We start from the raw sequence: 13,221 nt of genomic DNA, 5'->3' as shown, positions 1-13,221 counted from the left end.
AAATTCTAACCCCTTCAACACAATAATATATACCAAATAGTGTTGTGTGCCAAGTTGTGTGCAAAACAAACCAAGTTTAAGCTACTTTATGCGCGAAATTGCCAAAAAAGCAAAAAAACGCATAAAATCGCAACTTAAAACGTAATTTCTAGCATATGACTACGATTTTCATTTCTAACCACTTCAACACAATAATATATACCAAATAGTGTTGTGTGGAAAGTTTCGTGCAAAACGAACCAAGTTTATGCTACTTTATGCGCAAAAGTGCCAAAAAAGCTTAAAAATGCATAACATCGCAACTTAACACGTAATTTCTAGCAGATTACTATGATTTTCGATTCTAACCAATTCAACACAATAATATATACTTAATAGTGTTGTGTGCGAAGTTGCGTGCAAAACAAACCAAGTTTGAGCCACTTTATGCGCGAATGTGCCAAAAAAGCTTTAAAACGCATAAAAAACGCAACTTAACACGTAATTTCTAGCATCTAACTAGGATTTTCAAAACTAACCACTTCAACACAATAATATATACCAAATAATGCTGTGTGCAAAGTTGCATGCAAAATAAACCAAGTTTGAGCTGATTTATGCGCGAAAGTGCCAAGAAAGTTTAAAAACGTATAAAATCGCAACATAACATGTAATTTTTAGCAGATGACTATGATTTTCAAGTCTAACCACTTCAACATAATAATATATACCTAATAGTGTTGTGTGCCCACTTGTGTGCAAAACCAACCAAGTTTGAGCTACTTTATGCGCGAAAGTGCCAAAAAAGCTTAAAAACGCATAAAATCGCAACTTAACACGTAATTTATGGCATATGACTATGATTTTCAATTCTAACCACTTCAACACAATAATATATACCAAATAGTGTTATGTGCCAAGTTCCGTGCAAAACAAACCATGTTTGAGCTGTTTTATGCGCGAAAGTGCCAAAAAAGCTGAAAAATGCATAAAATTGCAACTTAACACGTAATTTCAAGCATATGACTATGATTTTCAATTCTAAACACTTCAACACAATAATATACACCAAATAGTGTTGTGTGGTAAGTTTCATGCAAAACAAACCAAGTTTATGCTACTATATGCGCGAAAGTGCCAAAAATGCTGAAAAATGCATAAAATCGCCACTTAACACATAATTTCTAGCATATGACTATGATTTTCAATTCGAACCACTTCAACACAATAATATATACAAAATAGTGTTGTGTGCCAAGTTGCGTGCAAAACAAACAACGTTTAAGCTACTTTATGCGAGAAAGTGCCAAAAAAGCTTAAAAACGTATAAAATCGCAACTTAACACATAAGTTTTAGCAGATGACTGTGATTTTGAATTCTAAGCACTTCAACACAATAATATATACCAAGTAGTGTTGTGTGGCAAGTTTCGTGCAAAACAAACAAAGTTTGTGCTACTTTTTGCGCGAAAGTGTCAAAAAAGCTTAATAACGCACAAAATCGCAACTTAACACGTAATTTCTATCATATGATTATGATTTTCAATTCTAAACACTTCAACACAATAATATATACCAAATAGTGTTGTGTGGTAAGTATCGTGCAAAACAAACCAAGTTTATGCTACTTTATGCGCAAAAGTGCCAAAAAAGCAAAAAAAACGCATAAAATCGCAACTTAAAACGTAATTTCTAGCATATGACTACGATTTTCATTTCTAACCCCTTCAACACAATAATATATACCAAATAGTGTTGTGTGACAAGTTGTGTGCAAAACAAACCAAGTTTAAGCTACTTTATGCGCGAAATTGCCAAAAAAGCAAAAAAAACGCATAAAATCGCAACTTAAAACGTAATTTCTAGCATATGACTACGATTTTCATTTCTAACCACTTCAACACAATAATATATATACCAAAAAGTGTTGTGTGGAAAGTTTCGTGCAAAACGAACCAAGTTTATGCTACTTTATGCGCAAAAGTGCCAAAAAAGCTTAAAAATGCATAACATCGCAACTTAACACGTAATTTCTAGCAGATTACCATCATTTTCGATTCTAACCAATTCAACACAATAATATATACCAAATAGTGTTGTGTGGTAAGTTTCGTGCAAAACAAACCAAGTTTATTTTACTTTATACGCGAAAGTGCCAAAAAAGCTGAAAATTGTTTATAATCGCAACTTAACACATAATTTCTAGCATATGACTATGATTTTAAATTCTAACCCCTTCAACACAATAATATATACCAAATAGTGTTGTGTGCCAAGTTGTGTGCAAAACAAACCAAGTTTAAGCTACTTTATGCGCGAAATTGCCAAAAAAGCAAAAAAACGCATAAATCGCAACTTAAAACGTAATTTCTAGCATATGACTACGATTTTCATTTCTAACCACTTCAACACAATAATATATACCAAATAGTGTTGTGTGGAAAGTTTCGTGCAAAACGAACCAAGTTTATGCTACTTTATGCGCAAAAGTGCCAAAAAAGCTTAAAAATGCATAACATCGCAACTTAACACGTAATTTCTAGCAGATTACTATGATTTTCGATTCTAACCAATTCAACACAATAATATATACTTAATAGTGTTGTGTGCGAAGTTGCGTGCAAAACAAACCAAGTTTGAGCCACTTTATGCGCGAATGTGCCAAAAAAGCTTTAAAACGCATAAAAACGCAACTTAACACGTAATTTCTAGCATCTAACTAGGATTTTCAAAACTAACCACTTCAACACAATAATATATACCAAATAATGCTGTGTGCAAAGTTGCATGCAAAACAAACCAAGTTTGAGCTGATTTATGCGCGAAAGTGCCAAGAAAGTTTAAAAACGTATAAAATCGCAACATAACATGTAATTTTTAGCAGATGACTATGATTTTCAAGTCTAACCACTTCAACATAATAATATATACCTAATAGTGTTGTGTGCCCACTTGTGTGCAAAACCAACCAAGTTTGAGCTACTTTATGCGCGAAAGTGCCAAAAAAGCTTAAAAACGCATAAAATCGCAACTTAACACGTAATTTATGGCATATGACTATGATTTTCAATTCTAACCACTTCAACACAATAATATATACCAAATAGTGTTATGTGCCAAGTTCCGTGCAAAACAAACCATGTTTGAGCTGTTTTATGCGCGAAAGTGCCAAAAAAGCTGAAAAATGCATAAAATTGCAACTTAACACGTAATTTCAAGCATATGACTATGATTTTCAATTCTAAACACTTCAACACAATAATATACACCAAATAGTGTTGTGTGGTAAGTTTCATGCAAAACAAACCAAGTTTATGCTACTATATGCGCGAAAGTGCCAAAAAATGCTGAAAAATGCATAAAATCGCCACTTAAGACATAATTTCTAGCATATGACTATGATTTTCAATTCGAACCACTTCAACACAATAATATATACAAAATAGTGTTGTGTGCCAAGTTGCGTGCAAAACAAACAACGTTTAAGCTACTTTATGCGAGAAAGTGCCAAAAAAGCTTAATAACGTATAAAATCGCAACTTAACACATAAGTTTTAGCAGATGACTGTGATTTTGAATTCTAAGCACTTCAACACAATAATATATACCAAGTAGTGTTGTGTGGCAAGTTTCGTGCAAAACAAACAAAGTTTGTGCTACTTTTTGCGCGAAAGTGTCAAAAAAGCTTAATAACGCACAAAATCGCAACTTAACACGTAATTTCTATCATATGATTATGATTTTCAATTCTAAACACTTCAACACAATAATATATACCAAATAGTGTTGTGTGGTAAGTTTCGTGCAAAACAAACCAAGTTACTTTATACGCGAAAGTGCCAAAAAAGCTGAAAATTGTTTATAATCGCAACTTAACACATAATTTCTAGCATATGACTATGATTTTAAATTCTAACCCCTTCAACACAATAATATATACCAAATAGTGTTGTGTGCCAAGTTGTGCAAAACAAACCAAGTTTAAGCTACTTTATGCGCGAAATTGCCAAAAAAGCAAAAAAACGCATAAAATCGCAACTTAAAACGTAATTTCTAGCATATGACTACGATTTTCATTTCTAACCACTTCAACACAATAATATATACCAAATAGTGTTGTGTGGAAAGTTTCGTGCAAAACGAACCAAGTTTATGCTACTTTATGCGCAAAAGTGCCAAAAAAGCTTAAAAATGCATAACATCGCAACTTAACACGTAATTTCTAGCAGATTACCATCATTTTCGATTCTAACCAATTCAACACAATAATATATACCAAATAGTGTTGTGTGGTAAGTTTCGTGCAAAACAAACCAAGTTTATTTTACTTTATACGCGAAAGTGCCAAAAAAGCTGAAAATTGTTTATAATCGCAACTTAACACATAATTTCTAGCATATGACTATGATTTTAAATTCTAACCACTTCAACACAATAATATATACCAAATAGTGTTGTGTGCCAAGTTGTGTGCAAAACAAACCAAGTTTAAGCTACTTTATGCGCGAAATTGCCAAAAAAGCAAAAAAACGCATAAAATCGCAACTTAAAACGTAATTTCTAGCATATGACTACGATTTTCATTTCTAACCACTTCAACACAATAATATATACCAAATAGTGTTGTGTGGAAAGTTTCGTGCAAAACGAACCAAGTTTATGCTACTTTATGCGCAAAAGTGCCAAAAAAGCTTAAAAATGCATAACATCGCAACTTAACACGTAATTTCTAGCAGATTACCATCATTTTCGATTCTAACCAATTCAACACAATAATATATACCAAATAGTGTTGTGTGGTAAGTTTCGTGCAAAACAAACCAAGTTTATTTTACTTTATACGCGAAAGTGCCAAAAAAGCTGAAAATTGTTTATAATCGCAACTTAACACATAATTTCTAGCATATGACTATGATTTTAAATTCTAACCACTTCAACACAATAATATATACCAAATAGTGTTGTGTGCCAAGTTGTGTGCAAAACAAACCAAGTTTAAGCTACTTTATGCGCGAAATTGCCAAAAAAGCAAAAAAACGCATAAAATCGCAACTTAAAACGTAATTTCTAGCATATGACTACGATTTTCATTTCTAACCACTTCAACACAATAATATATACCAAATAGTGTTGTGTGGAAAGTTTCGTGCAAAACGAACCAAGTTTATGCTACTTTATGCGCAAAAGTGCCAAAAAAGCTTAAAAATGCATAACATCGCAACTTAACACGTAATTTCTAGCAGATTACCATCATTTTCGATTCTAACCAATTCAACACAATAATATATACCAAATAGTGTTGTGTGGTAAGTTTCGTGCAAAACAAACCAAGTTTATTTTACTTTATACGCGAAAGTGCCAAAAAAGCTGAAAATTGTTTATAATCGCAACTTAACACATAATTTCTAGCATATGACTATGATTTTAAATTCTAACCACTTCAACACAATAATATATACCAAATAGTGTTGTGTGCCAAGTTGTGTGCAAAACAAACCAAGTTTAAGCTACTTTATGCGCGAAATTGCCAAAAAAGCAAAAAAACGCATAAAATCGCAATTAAAACGTAATTTCTAGCATATGACTACGATTTTCATTTCTAACCACTTCAACACAATAATATATACCAAATAGTGTTGTGTGGAAAGTTTCGTGCAAAACGAACCAAGTTTATGCTACTTTATGCGCAAAGTGCTAAAAAAGCTTAAAAATGCATAACATCGCAACTTAACACGTAATTTCTAGCAGATTACCATCATTTTCGATTCTAACCAATTCAACACAATAATATATACCAAATAGTGTTGTGTGGTAAGTTTCGTGCAAAACAAACCAAGTTTATTTTACTTTATACGCGAAAGTGCCAAAAAAGCTGAAAATTGTTTATAATCGCAACTTAACACATAATTTCTAGCATATGACTATGATTTTAAATTCTAACCACTTCAACACAATAATATATACCAAATAGTGTTGTGTGCCAAGTTGTGTGCAAAACAAACCAAGTTTAAGCTACTTTATGCGCGAAATTGCCAAAAAAGCAAAAAAACGCATAAAATCGCAACTTAAAACGTAATTTCTAGCATATGACTACGATTTTCATTTCTAACCACTTCAACACAATAATATATACCAAATAGTGTTGTGTGGAAAGTTTCGTGCAAAACGAACCAAGTTTATGCTACTTTATGCGCAAAAGTGCCAAAAAAGCTTAAAAATGCATAACATCGCAACTTAACACGTAATTTCTAGCAGATTACTATGATTTTCGATTCTAACCAATTCAACACAATAATATATACTTAATAGTGTTGTGTGCGAAGTTGCGTGCAAAACAAACCAAGTTTGAGCCACTTTATGCGCGAATGTGCCAAAAAAGCTTTTAAAACGCATAAAAACGCAACTTAACACGTAATTTCTAGCATCTAACTAGGATTTTCAAAACTAACCACTTCAACACAATAATATATACCAAATAATGTTGTGTGCAAAGTTGCATGCAAAACAAACCAAGTTTGAGCTGATTTATGCGCGAAAGTGCCAAGAAAGTTTAAAAAACGTATAAAATCGCAACATAACATGTAATTTTTAGCAGATGACTATGATTTTCAAGTCTAACCACTTAAACATAATAATATATACCTAATAGTGTTGTGTGCCCACTTGTGTGCAAAACCAACCAAGTTTGAGCTACTTTATGCGCGAAAGTGCCAAAAAAGCTTAAAAACGCATAAAATCGCAACTTAACACGTAATTTATGGCATATGACTATGATTTTCAATTCTAACCACTTCAACACAATAATATATACCAAATAGTGTTATGTGCCAAGTTCCGTGCAAAACAAACCATGTTTGAGCTGTTTTATGCGCGAAAGTGCCAAAAAAGCTGAAAAATGCATAAAATTGCAACTTAACACGTAATTTCAAGCATATGACTATGATTTTCAATTCTAAACACTTCAACACAATAATATACACCAAATAGTGTTGTGTGGTAAGTTTCATGCAAAACAAACCAAGTTTATGCTACTATACGCGCGAAAGTGCCAAAAATGCTGAAAAATGCATAAAATCGCCACTTAACACATAATTTCTAGCATATGACTATGATTTTAAATTCGAACCACTTCAACACAATAATATATACAAAATAGTGTTGTGTGCCAAGTTGCGTGCAAAACAAACAACGTTTAAGCTACTTTATGCGAGAAAGTGCCAAAAAAGCTTAAAAACGTATAAAATCGCAACTTAACACATAAGTTTTAGCAGATGACTGTGATTTTGAATTCTAAGCACTTCAACACAATAATATATACCAAGTAGTGTTGTGTGGCAAGTTTCGTGCAAAACAAACAAAGTTTGTGCTACTTTTTGCGCGAAAGTGTCAAAAAAGCTTAATAACGCACAAAATCGCAACATAACACGTAATTTCTATCATATGATTATGATTTTCAATTCTAAACACTTCAACACAATAATATATACCAAATAGTGTTGTGTGGTAAGTTTCGTGCAAAACAAACCAAGTTTATTTTACTTTATACGCGAAAGTGCCAAAAAAGCTGAAAATTGTTTATAATCGCAACTTAACACATAATTTCTAGCATATGACTATGATTTTAAATTCTAACCCCTTCAACACAATAATATATACCAAATAGTGTTGTGTGCCAAGTTGTGTGCAAAACAAACCAAGTTTAAGCTACTTTATGCGCGAAATTGCGAAAAAAGCAAAAAAACGCATAAAATCGCAACTTAAAACGTAATTTCTAGCATATGACTGCGATTTTCATTTCTAACCACTTCAACACAATAATATATACCAAATAGTGTTGTGTGGAAAGTTTCGTGCAAAACGAACCAAGTTTATGCTACTTTATGCGCAAAAGTGCCAAAAAAGCTTAAAAATGCATAACATCGCAACTTAACACGTAATTTCTAGCAGATTACTATGATTTTCGATTCTAACCAATTCAACACAATAATATATACTTAATAGTGTTGTGTGCGAAGTTGCGTGCAATACAAACCAAGTTTGAGCCACTTTATGCGCGAATGTGCCAAAAAAGCTTTAAAACGCATAAAATCGCAACTTAACACGTAATTTCTAGCATCTAACTAGGATTTTCAAAACTAACCACTTCAACACAATAATATATACCAAATAATGTTGTGTGCAAAGTTGCATGCAAAACAAACCAAGTTTGAGCTGATTTATGCGCGAAAGTGCCAAGAAAGTTTAAAAACGTATAAAATTGCAACATAACATGTAATTTTTAGCAGATGACTATGATTTTCAAGTCTAACCACTTCAACATAATAATATATACCTAATAGTGTTGTGTGCCCACTTGTGTGCAAAACCAACCAAGTTTGAGCTACTTTATGCGTGAAAGTGCCAAAAAAGCTTAAAAACGCAATAAAATCGCAACTTAACACGTAATTTATGGCATATGACTATGATTTTCAATTCTAACCACTTCAACACAATAATATATACCAAATAGTGTTATGTGCCAAGTTCCGTGCAAAACAAACCATGTTTGAGCTGTTTTATGCGCGAAAGTGCCAAAAAAGCTGAAAAATGCATAAAATTGCAACTTAACACGTAATTTCAAGCATATGATTATGATTTTCAATTCTAAACACTTCAACACAATAATATACACCAAATAGTGTTGTGTGGTAAGTTTCATGCAAAACAAACCAAGTTTATGCTACTATATGCGCGAAAGTGCCAAAAATGCTGAAAAATGCATAAAATCGCCACTTAACACATAATTTCTAGCATATGACTATGATTTTCAATTCGAACCACTTCAACACAATAATATATACAAAATAGTGTTGTGTGCCAAGTTGCGTGCAAAACAAACAACGTTTAAGCTACTTTATGCGAGAAAGTGCCAAAAAAGCTTAAAAACGTATAAAATCGCAACTTAACACATAAGTTTTAGCAGATGACTGTGATTTTGAATTCTTAGCACTTCAACACAATAATATATACCAAGTAGTGTTGTGTGGCAAGTTTCGTGCAAAACAAACAAAGTTTGTGCTACTTTTTGCGCGAAAGTGTCAAAAAAGCTTAATAACGCACAAAATCGCAACTTAACACGTAATTTCTATCATATGATTATGATTTTCAATTCTAAACACTTCAACACAATAATATATACCAAATAGTGTTGTATGGTAAGTTTCGTGCAAAACAAACCAAGTTTATTTTACTTTATACGCGAAAGTGCCAAAAAAGCTGAAAATTGTTTATAATCGCAACTTAACACATAATTTCTAGCATATGACTATGATTTTAAATTCTAACCCCTTCAACACAATAATATATACCAAATAGTGTTGTGTGCCAAGTTGTGTGCAAAACAAACCAAGTTTAAGCTACTTTATGCGCGAAATTGCCAAAAAGCAAAAAAACGCATAAAATCGCAACTTAAAACGTAATTTCTAGCATATGACTGCGATTTTCATTTCTAACCACTTCAACACAATAATATATACCAAATAGTGTTGTGTGGAAAGTTTCGTGCAAAACGAACCAAGTTTATGCTACTTTATGCGCAAAAGTGCCAAAAAAGCTTAAAAATGCATAACATCGCAACTTAACACGTAATTTCTAGCAGATTACTATGATTTTCGATTCTAACCAATTCAACACAATAATATATACTTAATAGTGTTGTGTGCGAAGTTGCGTGCAAAACAAACCAAGTTTGAGCCACTTTATGCGCGAATGTGCCAAAAAAGCTTTAAAACGCATAAATCGCAACTTAACACGTAATTTCTAGCATCTAACTAGGATTTTCAAAACTAACCACTTCAACACAATAATATATACCAAATAATGTTGTGTGCAAAGTTGCATGCAAAACAAACCAAGTTTGAGCTGATTTATGCGCGAAAGTGCCAAGAAAGTTTAAAAACGTATAAAATCGCAACATAACATGTAATTTTTAGCAGATGACTATGATTTTCAAGTCTAACCACTTCAACATAATAATATATACCTAATAGTGTTGTGTGCCCACTTGTGTGCAAAACCAACCAAGTTTGAGCTACTTTATGCGCGAAAGTGCCAAAAAAGCTTAAAAACGCATAAAATCGCAACTTAACACGTAATTTATGGCATATGACTATGATTTTCAATTCTAACCACTTCAACACAATAATATATACCAAATAGTGTTATGTGCCAAGTTCCGTGCAAAACAAACCATGTTTGAGCTGTTTTATGCGCGAAAGTGCCAAAAAGCTGAAAAATGCATAAAATTGCAACTTAACACGTAATTTCAAGCATATGACTATGATTTTCAATTCTAAACACTTCAACACAATAATATACACCAAATAGTGTTGTGTGGTAAGTTTCATGCAAAACAAACCAAGTTTATGCTTCTATATGCGCGAAAGTGCCAAAAATGCTGAAAAATGCATAAAATCGCCACTTAACACATAATTTCTAGCATATGACTATGATTTTCAATTCGAACCACTTCAACACAATAATATATACAAAATAGTGTTGTGTGCCAAGTTGCGTGCAAAACAAACAACGTTTAAGCTACTTTATGCGAGAAAGTGCCAAAAAAGCTTAAAAACGTATAAAATCGCAACTTAACACATAAGTTTTAGCAGATGACTGTGATTTTGAATTCTAAGCACTTCAACACAATAATATATACCAAGTAGTGTTATGTGGCAAGTTTCGTGCAAAACAAACAAAGTTTGTGCTACTTTTTGCGCGAAAGTGTCAAAAAAGCTTAATAACGCACAAAATCGCAACTTAACACGTAATTTCTATCATATGATTATGATTTTCAATTCTAAACACTTCAACACAATAATATATACCAAATAGTGTTGTGTGGTAAGTTTCGTGCAAAACAAACCAAGTTTAGTTTACTTTATACGCGAAAGTGCCAAAAAAGCTGAAAATTGTTTATAATCGCAACTTAACACATAATTTCTAGCATATGACTATGATTTTTAAATTCTAACCCCTTCAACACAATAATATATACCAAATAGTGTTGTGTGCCAAGTTGTGTGCAAAACGAACCAAGTTTAAGCTACTTTATGCGCGAAATTGCCAAAAAAGCAAAAAAACGCATAAAATCGCAACTTAAAACGTAATTTCTAGCATATGACTGCGATTTTCATTTCTAACCACTTCAACACAATAATATATACCAAATAGTGTTGTGTGGAAAGTTTCGTGCAAAACGAACCAAGTTTATGCTACTTTATGCGCAAAAGTGCCAAAAAAGCTTAAAAATGCATAACATCGCAACTTAACACGTAATTTCTAGCAGATTACTATGATTTTCGATTCTAACCAATTCAACACAATAATATATACTTAATAGTGTTGTGTGCGAAGTTGCGTGCAAAACAAACCAAGTTTGAGCCACTTTATGCGCGAATGTGCCAAAAAAGCTTTAAAACGCATAAAATCGCAACTTAACACGTAATTTCTAGCATCTAACTAGGATTTTCAAAACTAACCACTTCAACACAATAATATATACCAAATAATGTTGTGTGCAAAGTTGCATGCAAAACAAACCAAGTTTGAGCTGATTTATGCGCGAAAGTGCCAAGAAAGTTTAAAAACGTATAAAATCGCAACATAACATGTAATTTTTAGCAGATGACTATGATTTTCAAGTCTAACCACTTCAACATAATAATATATACCTAATAGTGTTGTGTGCCCACTTGTGTGCAAAACCAACCAAGTTTGAGCTACTTTATGCGCGAAAGTGCCAAAAAAGCTTAAAAACGCATAAAATCGCAACTTAACAAGTAATTTATGGCATATGACTATGATTTTCAATTCTAACCACTTCAACACAATAATATATACCAAATAGTGTTATGTGCCAAGTTCCGTGCAAACAAACCATGTTTGAGCTGTTTTATGCGCGAAAGTGCCAAAAAGCTGAAAAATGCATAAAATTGCAACTTAACACGTAATTTCAAGCATATGACTATGATTTTCAATTCTAAACACTTCAACACAATAATATACACCAAATAGTGTTGTGTGGTAAGTTTCATGCAAAACAAACCAAGTTTATGCTTCTATATGCGCGAAAGTGCCAAAAATGCTGAAAAATGCATAAAATCGCCACTTAACACATAATTTCTAGCATATGACTATGATTTTCAATTCGAACCACTTCAACACAATAATATATACAAAATAGTGTTGTGTGCCAAGTTGCGTGCAAAACAAACAACGTTTAAGCTACTTTATGCGAGAAAGTGCCAAAAAAGCTTAAAAACGTATAAAATCGCAACTTAACACATAAGTTTTAGCAGATGACTGTGATTTTGAATTCTAAGCACTTCAACACAATAATATATACCAAGTAGTGTTATGTGGCAAGTTTCGTGCAAAACAAACAAAGTTTGTGCTACTTTTTGCGCGAAAGTGTCAAAAAAGCTTAATAACGCACAAAATCGCAACTTAACACGTAATTTCTATCATATGATTATGATTTTCAATTCTAAACACTTCAACACAATAATATATACCAAATAGTGTTGTGTGGTAAGTTTCGTGCAAAACAAACCAAGTTTATTTTACTTTATACGCGAAAGTGCCAAAAAAGCTGAAAATTGTTTATAATCGCAACTTAACACATAATTTCTAGCATATGACTATGATTTTAAATTCTAACCCCTTCAACACAATAATATATACCAAATAGTGTTGTGTGCCAAGTTGTGTGCAAAACGAACCAAGTTTAAGCTACTTTATGCGCGAAATTGCCAAAAAAGCAAAAAACGCATAAAATCGCAACTTAAAACGTAATTTCTAGCATATGACTGCGATTTTCATTTCTAACCACTTCAACACAATAATATATACCAAATAGTGTTGTGTGGAAAGTTTCGTGCAAAACGAACCAAGTTTATGCTACTTTATGCGCAAAAGTGCCAAAAAAGCTTAAAAATGCATAACATCGCAACTTAACACGTAATTTCTAGCAGATTACTATGATTTTCGATTCTAACCAATTCAACACAATAATATATACTTAATAGTGTTGTGTGCGAAGTTGCGTGCAAAACAAACCAAGTTTGAGCCACTTTATGCGCGAATGTGCCAAAAAAGCTTTAAAACGCATAAAATCGCAACTTAACACGTAATTTCTAGCATCTAACTAGGATTTTCAAAACTAACCACTTCAACACAATAATATATACCAAATAATGTTGT

The sequence above is a fragment of the Amaranthus tricolor genome, chromosome 7 (genome assembly GCF_026212465.1).
Source record: "Amaranthus tricolor cultivar Red isolate AtriRed21 chromosome 7, ASM2621246v1, whole genome shotgun sequence".
Classification (NCBI taxonomy): Eukaryota; Viridiplantae; Streptophyta; class Magnoliopsida; order Caryophyllales; family Amaranthaceae; genus Amaranthus; species Amaranthus tricolor.
This window is presented reverse-complemented; position numbering follows the sequence as displayed.